Source organism: Vidua chalybeata, chromosome 2 (genome assembly GCF_026979565.1).
Source record: "Vidua chalybeata isolate OUT-0048 chromosome 2, bVidCha1 merged haplotype, whole genome shotgun sequence".
Taxonomy (NCBI): Eukaryota; Metazoa; Chordata; class Aves; order Passeriformes; family Viduidae; genus Vidua; species Vidua chalybeata.
This window is the reverse complement of record NC_071531.1, coordinates 6,668,957-6,678,662: the sequence shown is the minus strand read 5'-3', so window position 1 is coordinate 6,678,662 and position 9,706 is coordinate 6,668,957.

The window sequence follows — 9,706 nt, the reverse complement described above, 5'->3', positions numbered from 1 at the left end:
CTGTGCACAATGGGCTCATGAGGACACATCTGGCAGCAGGGACAGGGACAAAACCCATGGAAAATACATCTTGCACCACTGCAATTCATGCCCAGTTAGTGAATTCCTATTTTCGGTGCAAGGCTGTGCAAAGACTCTCCAGCAGTGTCACAGGCTGCTCCAGGGCCATGTGGCCACCCTGGAGCATCAAGGGAGGAGTGAGCAGGGAGAAGGACAGCACCCAGCCATGTGCCTGGACAGAGTAGGGTCTGCCTTGGAAATATTGCAGTGCTGCTCCTCCCTTGTCCTCCTGCAAAACAGGGCCACTGAGCTGGGTGCCAGCTCACTGCTGGCACAGCCCCATGGCCTGTGGGACCTCCTGCCCAGTTCCTCACCCAGCACATGCCACGTTGTGGAGCTGCTTCCATTCCAGCCAGCTCCCTCCCCAGGCAGGTGTTTTCAGGGAGGAGAGAGCCCCACTCTCCAGCATGGGAGATGGACTTCTGGCAGAGGGGCTCTTCCTCTCACAAAGGGAGCATGAGCACTTTTTAAAATGCAGACCTGCTTTTTAAAGTGCTTCACGCACAAAGGCACTTTTACTACCTGCTTGCAATTGACACTTTACCCTGCACTGGGCCAAAGCCCTTTAGAAAGAGTCTCTTGGGCAAAAGAGGAGAAAAGCTCTCTCCCTGCTAGCTGTTGTGATGGAAGGCAACCAGAAATGTTGCTCCAGCCTCTGTGTATGCCCACAACACTCTGAGCTCAGTTCCTCACCAGGAACTGCTTGGAGTGGCACTTCTGTGTACAGTGGGAGTGTACAACTCATGGGGAGAGCAGAGGAGTTAAGTGATGTCACTGTCCCATCTCCCTCATTTTGTTGTGGAACTGCTGTCTCCTTTGGCTTCTTCAGCTGTTGTCAAAAATCCTGTGTCCTGTCATCTCCTTCGGGACATACAAAGGCACCTTGGTTTTCCACCGTCTTTCTGTTTCCCAGCTCAGCCACCACTGACCCTCTAATTGTATTTGCTCGGTTGCCTCCTCTTTCCTCCTTTTTCACTCAGAGTGGATATTTTCTGCTCCTTTTGTTCTCTCTTTCCAAAGATTTGGGGTCAGCAATGCATTGCTTACACTGTGGAGCAGGAGTTTCCAGCCTTTCTCATCATATTCAGGTGTTTGTAGGCCTCTCCCTCTCCATGCACGCTCTGAGACAGGGTTCTCTTGTGCACTGTATTTTTCATCACGTGAATGAAGAAACAGAGCCAGTGCTCTGCCTCTCATTCCCCAGGTTGTGCAGAACCATCCTTACGTGGGCTGATGCCTTTCCCACCAGATGTAGGAGAGGCAGGAAGACAGGAGTTTTTCCCTTGTGTGATTTGTGTGCAGCTCAGGCATTGCTCACAAGCAGGCTTAGGCTGAGTTTTGGGGTTAAAGCTGTGCCATCCTCACTTCTCAGGGATGCAGAGTCCTGAGATCCACCTCACCACACAGCAGCTCTGCCAACGGTGAGGGCTCTTCCAACAGGCAAAACCATCACCATCCCCTCAACATCTGTCTAATGTCCTATAGCCCAGGCAACTGAACCCATGTGTTTATTTTACTTGTAGAATACACCTGCAACTTAAATATTGTATGATAAGCAGATGTTCACTTCTATAAATTGAACAGCACACAAAGATTTATGGACCCCAGAGGTTCAGATTTAGTGAGTGGGAGCCAAGGTCACAACTGGACCTTCAGATTTAATAAATCTTGACATTACTGGAGCACTGGGGGAGGGGAGAAAAGCATCGCTATAGACTTATAACAATTTTTAAAGTATGCCAGTGATGATCTGCAAAGCAGATGTAAGCCAGGCTGATTTCGATACGTTAAACTGACCCTGCCAGGTAAGAGATGAAATACCTCAGGGTCTGATTTGGAGTCACATATGGAATACAGGAGTGGAAACGATGATAATAAACCCCTGTTCACTTGGGAAGCAGAGGGGGAAAATGCTTCATTAAAAAGAACAAATGTTTTGTTTTCATGCTCTAGGAAGGACACTATTGGTAACATTAGTGGTGAATTTATTCTAAGTAATACATTAAATGACATATCTGTGCTGTGTTTTTCTTTCATGCAGCGCAGTAATGCAAACCACTGGTTTAACTCTGATAAAAATGAAGTCCTGAATGAGCAGAGTAGGTACCTCTTGGTGGACCCCCCAGTGGTGTCTCCCAGCCCAGGAGGCAGAGTCGGTGTATTCAGAGGCTGGCAAAGGGAACAGACTGCCAGAAGTTATTCAGACTTTAATGTTCCTTCAGACTCTGGGAATTGTGAAAGTTAGGGAGAGTGAGAGGCAATGAGGAAGGTTTTAAATGGGCATCAAAATGTCCTGACATTGGTGTGTTATAGACACCTTTCTAGGGGCAGCTCAGAAGCCACTCCCTTGTGATAGCTGCAGAAAAATATTGCTAAGGGTATAAATACAAATGGATAAAGACTGAAACACTGGAGGCAGCCTGAACTGACCCCTGCCAGCCCAGAGCCCAGCCTGGGCTGTGAAGCCCTGCACTGGAGTTGTACTGGTTTGTCTACTCCAGACTACACAGCAGACCCAGTGACTCTTAGGTTAGGAAACTTAAAGCTAAATTCCATCAGCCAACATGGAATGTGTCACATGTGACACATGTGACCAACTGCAGATGCAAACAAGAGAAAACAAAAACCAAAATGTTTTACTCTTTTTTTTTTTTTATCACTGTGGTTGCTGTGCATGTGAAAAACTCCCCCAAATTCAAGTATGTGAAAGCAGAGCTGTCTGAAGCAGAAACAGCCAGGAAGATGTAGCATTTGATGGCTTCTGAGACAACTAAAATGAAAATTTTCTAGCCAAAGTGATGGCCAGGTGAGTGTGGGATATAACCTGTCTGCCAGCTATAATACAGATAACTCAGAAAGTGTGACAAGCTGAGGCAGCTTAAGATTTTCAAAGTGCTTGCACAAGGATGCTCCAGATGTCCATGAACAGGTTCCGTTCATGCCCTCCTGAAGGGAAATCCAGTGTGAAAAGTTGGAGTCAGGCAGGGGAGGTCAGGGTCCAGTGCACTGCCCTTTTTAGCTCTCATTCTGGATCAATCCTCTCACTTCTGGGCACAAGGCTCATTTCAGCTCTCACACCCCTGCATGCCAGACATGGGTGTATTTTGCTTCAGAGGGCGTAGTGAAGCTCATGATATGTACAGGCTTGGAAAAGGCTGCTCTCACAACCTGATGTACAACAAACCTTCTGCCAACTGGCCTTGCACGATCAGTGATGTTTCTTCTGCACCCAACTCCCAAGTGGTGGGATGGAGGCACAGGGAGTGATTTCCTGCCCTAGTGCTACCCAGCAGTCCCCTGCAGTGATCCCAGTCACCACCTCCCCACGCCTGGGGAATTTTTCCCCATGACCACAATATCCAGGGTCATTAAGGAAAGGCCTTTCTCAGTGTTTTTTCCACAGCTCCTTGTGAAAGTGTCACACAAGCAGGGCAATCAGGTAGTTTTTACATTATCTGGCCTTTGTTCTTGTGTCTTTAAACACTGACTCCAAAATAATTCTGTTTTCTGTACCAAACAAGCACATTGTGGCCTCTTTGTTGGTGAGATACAGACTGTGGATTCCTCTGCCTTGGAATTGGCAAAAGACAGCTCTGGTAACTGCAACATCTTTTAAATGAGCCCCTGATGTCCTTAATGAAAAATTCACTTAGGTAGGTCAATACTCAGCTTCATTGTTGTCCTATATCAGACCAGGCTGCAGGTATGGGTTTAGTGGTAACTGTTTATCCCCAGAGGATTCCTAACCCCATTTCCCACTGCTGAAAAAGGTGTTAAAAATAAAAGTAATGTCTCACTGAAAGGAAGACTTTCCCAACAGCTGTATCCTTCAAAGGCTTTGGCCTTTTCTTTCCCCTTACCCTCTCCCTCAGTAGCCCTCTGGGACCCATGGTTATGTGGGATGCCAACTGCTCACTATTCATCACAGCCCTGTTCTCCAAGGGCCCATTGACTCTCAATAATTTATCACTCTATGCTTTGTGTGCTCCTGCAGAAATAAATCAGGACTGGGAGCACCAGATGCTCCCTCATCCCATCACACTGTGTTAATTTATTAAAGAGGGGTTTTCTCAGCCCAGCCGAGGGGTGCAGGGATCTCCTCCACAAGGAGCAGCGAGGACAGGGGTTAAGGTCTGCTGAGCCAAGTGCAAAGAGTGTTGAGAGAGAGAGACTTCAGCGTGGAAGCTGAACTTGGAAACCCTGGCAGGGTGAGCAGGCGGTCGGCTTTCCAAGCAGAGCTCGCTGGGACTGCGCTCCAAGAAAAATACATTTAGTCCTTAAGCGTGTATTTTTCGTTCTGGGCTCACGGTCTCTTTTTGTTTCTTGGACTAGGTCTCGCACCCGGATACAGCAAGTAAATATCAAGCCATAAATCACAAATTCAATGCTTGCTTTTCTTTCTTCAAGGTTGTATAATATAATGGAAAAGATCAAGCAAACGCAAAGCTATTTTATGCTGCACATGCAGAGTGCAAAAGGCCCTGGGTCTCTTCCAATGACCCCGCAAGAATGATAGGCCTCCTGCTAACACAAAGATCTGGTTTTCTGAGGCATCACACAAATCCTCTCATGGATTGAAGAGTTTCTCCTGTTCTTGTTTACTTTAATGTTCTTGCAATACAGTTAATTTAACTCATAATGACCCTTCATTCAAACCTTCTGCACATATATAATATGGCTGTTTCATCAAATGTGTCCCTGGCAGAACAGGAAACGCAAATTTCCTACATTCTCTCCCAGAGTCCTGAATGCATGTCAACAGCTTATTGGTACTTATCACCTTTGCTCATTTCTCATCTCCCCTTCAGAGGGGGAGGACCATCATGCCTGCTAACACACAATCTTGCCTCTGACACTGGAGAACCAGGCTGACCCCACCTGGAAGATGGAAGAGTGCTGGGACTTCTTGATGTTCTGGGAGCTTGTCCTTGAAATCCAGCCTTGCCAAGGTTGCACATTCTGTTCCAGCACTCCCTCGTGCAGCAGAGCCTGGACTCACACCACTGTTGCTCTTACAAAGTCACCTTCCAGTCACCTGGAAGAGCCCAACCAAGAACTGAGGTTCATCCTACCCCCCAAAATACTGTTTAGGATATTTCCTCTTCTCTAGCACAGTCCCCACCACCCAGGAATGGTATAATGGGATAGGAGCATTGCCAGTTCTGCTGATGCATTGGCAGCCTCTCTGCTCATCTCTGAGCATGTAAAAATGGGATTTTAGAAGATCATGTTTCTAAATGACAACTAGTTTTTGTGGTGACAACAAGAAAACTCTTCCCAGGTTTCAAGTCACTGCCACACCTCAACAGGGACTTCATGACTTTTACAGGAACAAGCTGGCAGGTGGGTTGTACACCCCCATTTCTGCTTACTTTCTCTCCTGTTCCTCAGAAGTTTCCATTTGCACTGACATTTTCCCAAACTTCTAAGCTAGGGAAAGATATCCAGTGTACATAATACTAGCCTGAAAAGCTAAAGCTTGCCAATGTTATGAGAAAGCATAAGCAAGAGATTATAATGGGAAATGTTGGGCAATCCTGTCTTTACTGAAGGCAAAATCCCCCACTGGGCCTGCCACCAAGATTAGTTCCAGATTTCCTTAGGTTCTTGTGACATGCACAGGGCCTGTCCCAGCCCTCCTTAAGTGCTCTCAGGTCTAATGCTTTCTTTCAAATCTCTCCTCCCTAGCATCAAGAGCATTATTCTGAGATTTTTCCTGAAATCTTCACAAAACAACATTGGGAAATGCTGGTTAGTCAGTAAGACCATTGTTTATCCTCCTGGTAAAACACAGCTTCCGCTAAACCAGAGCCCTCCTCTCCTTGAAGATAAGCAAATGTTAGAGAAATGACTGTAAATCATAAGATTTCTGGTTAAGGTTGCAGCAAAACTCCATTTGCATCTTAACTCTGCTTTCTCTCATTTACGGTCTTTTTCAAATGTCTTCCTTGGCACTGAAAACATTTGTCTCAACCTAAAAGTGAACTTTGGAGAGGGGGAGTCTGAATAAAACCCCTACAGCTGTTTTTGAGATATCCAGGAAGACAAAAATGCACATTTCCCAGTATAAACATTGTCTTGGTTTTATTTTAGGGTTTTTTGTTGTTCTGTTTTTTAAGTTCAAGGAGAACATTCCATTTATTCAGAGTTAGGCTGTTTTATTTTATTTTATTTTATTCAGAAATCAGCACAGCACATCTGTACTTCTTGGTGAGACAGAGGGACACAAGAGCTGCTCTGCAAGGTCAGAACAAGGGTTGGTCCAACCCTGGGTCCTGTTTCTGACCATGGCTGGTAGCAGATGCTCAGAGCACAGCAAAGAGGAAACAGGACCCGTGCCATGGGGCCTTTCCTGGTGTCCCTGTTGTGCTCCCACCACTGCATGATCACCAGGATTCCTGAGCTGGAGCTGCAATGCTGTGTTTGACAGTCACCAACAGGCTGGTCCTCTCTGAGCCTGCCTAATTTGGAGCCCCTCTGCCCTCTTGGCCTTGCAGAACCTTGTGGTGAGGGTACCGGCATCAGGCAGCTACGCTGTGGAATCAGCAAATCCTCACCCTCTTTTTAAACCTGGTCATGTCCTTGGGAGACTTTGTTCTTGCATTACGAGAAACACTGAATAGGCTTTTTTCCCCTGAACAGGCCTTTTTCATAAGCGGTTCCTTCACCCCTCTCATGCAAGGTCACAGCCTCCTTCTTCTTGTTTTAATTCTCTCTCTACCTCTGGCTCCCCCATGTCCATTTTAGGGTGGTTGACGTGTGGCATGGCTTGGGCTTATGATTCATATGACAACTTCCTCCCCTGGTAGTATCCAGCATTTGTTTAACTATTTTTTCCTTCCATTCCTGAGTATCAGAACTCTGCTTTCAGAGAGAATTTTCCACCAATATTCCAAATTCTTTTCTAAAAGGCAGCAGGGTGCTGACTGCCAGCTGCTGGCTGAGCAGTGGTCATTTTGTCACTTCTCCTCTGTTTCATTACTTTGCTCTTCCCAGTGCTGGCTTTCTACTGGTATTTGATCTCGCAGTCACTCAGCTGGGAGGGAGTGAGATCCTCCTGCAATTCTTGGCTGTTGGCAGTTCTGAAGAGTTCTGCACCTTCCACAGATGTGATTAATTCACTGCTTATCCCATCTTACAGACATTTAATTAACCCACTGGAGTATACCACACACATCTACACTGTTTTCTAGACTGGAGTAGTTCCATGAGAGAACTTTAGCCCTTTTTCATCCACAGTTTGGCTCCCCAATGTGCCTGGGGCAAAGTGCCATTTTTGGAAAGCTGGATGTGCTTTATCAGTGATGCCTTGCTGAGGCACATCCTCACTGACCTCTGCAAAGCCTGCCAACAGATTTGAAAAGCCTGGATCTCCCCAATAAAAGCAACATTTCTTTCTTGCCACCATCTCTCTCATGCACACAGGATCCATCCATGTCTGCCAGTTCTAATATGTGATAGAATTTTCAATTCCCTGACTGGTATAGAAGGTCAGCACATTAGTTTGCAGTTCTTAGGTTCATTCTTGAATTATTTCTAGTTATAGTTCTTATGTATGGAATAAAATGTTCAAATGTGAGGTTTTATTAATAACTAAAAGGACAACAAATATTCCCTGTAGACAAGTTCAGTTACCTGTGCTAATTTTCCTGTTAAAATTGCAGTTTCTTCCTCAAACAGGGCCAAAGTATGTCCACAATTAAAATACTTAGAAGGTTTTCCTTCTTCCTTGACTAAAGCATTGATTTCCGCAAAATGCATGAAAAACTTTCCCCTGTAAACTCCAATTTTGTATTGACAATTTTCACTCCTATAATCTCTCATGGGTCAAGCACAACATAAGACACCAACTGAACATCCAGACATTGTACATCGTTTGGCATCCACAATTAATGCTATGATCTGAGTTCATAATTAGAGCCCTCCTACACTGGGAAATGCACTAGTGTTGTCTTGCCTCTAAAATTTCAGATATATTGGTGCAGTGGTTGATGCCCCAAGCCTGTCAGTGTCCGAGGGACATTTGGTCAATGACCTTAACAACATGAATTAATTTTTGGTCAGCCCTGAGGTGGTCAGGCAATTGGACTACAGGATCTTTGTAGGTCCCTTCCAACTGAAATTATTCCAGACTAGTCTAGTCTAAATCAGATCTTTCCCTGTGCACAGTCAATTCCTGGAATAATTGTGCATATCTATTGATATTTTAGCATATTTTCCTTCAGCCTGATTATTCCCAGTTTTGCAAAACAGAAATTTGCATACTTTTAAAATGTAGTCAGATGTATAACATTGGGTAAAAATATGAAAGCCTAAGTTTGATGTGTCTGTGTGTCCTGTACACCCCAGCACATGTGTGAGCATGCAAAATACTCCATGAGCATTCATGCAGACATTGGAGAGGATAAATGTACAAACAAATGCATATGTACAGGAGTTGTGATTTGGGTAGTTTTTTTCCCTGAAAATTACTAAATAAAATCCAAATATGTAGAAGTTACCTATAGCAGCGAAGGCATCAAGTATTTTATAATGAACACAGCTACAAATATTAGAGCACTGCCTGTGCAATTAATACAGCCTATCAGCTGCCTGAAAAATAGGCTCCCACTTAAATATTTTGCCCACCCAGGGCTTCAGTAAGTATCACCATGGTACCACCCAGGCAAATAAAAGCAGATTAATGGAGGAAGTGTATGTGCTTTCTCCTCGCTCCCTCAAAATTGGCAGCACCACTGCACTGTGCAATCCCACAAGATAACACATCAGGGCTGTGCAGCTTTGCCTCTAGCCCTGAGTCAGTTCAGGGCTCTGTTTGTTTCTGGGTAATGTTAAATTTAGGGCCTGAGTTTGAGGACTACTCATCTTCACTGCTCAGCTCTCCCAGCTGCAATACATCACTGGCAGGCCAATACCCCAGCCCATGGGGGGGTGTCCCATGTGACACACACTAATTTATAAATGAGAATGATATCTGAATGCATCACATTTCAGTGAAGAAAAACAAACCTTATGGACTCTTTTAAGGCTATGATAAATTAGAATGTGCATGATACAAATATTTATCTTGCACCCTTATTACAAGTATTTCCTTTTTTGCTGGTTAATTTAATTAAGAGGTGTCCCTTCGGATTAAAACTTTGTAAGATGGATATATTTTTCTCCAAGCCATAATTCATTTTGAATGAAGAGAGGAAAACTCATAGCTCCTGAACATATTAATAATGATCTGAATTAAAATACATTCCTGGCTTCCTTGAACACTTACGTATGCTACAGGATAGCTGGGAGGAGGAACAAGAGGGATTGTTTTTGTTTTCCTGAGAAGGACCTGATCCCAGAAACACTGCTGAACACGTATGATGAGGAGTTAGTCACAATGATTTCTTTGGCATGGGAGAAAGAAGCAGAAACAAAAACAACACTGACCCAACTTTCCATCAAAGCGGGGGTGGGGGATGAGAGAGCTGGTATGGCATCATTCTTCTTCTCTCCCGAAGTCCAGGATCCCACCTCACTCCAAAAAAGCCTCCCTGGGCTTGGCAGCCTGTAGCTGTGCAGGATACCAAGGACAGGAGCAGGAGAAATGATCAAGCCTGGCAGGAGCAGCTCATGGCCCAGAGTTTGTCACCCTCCTGCATGGCCC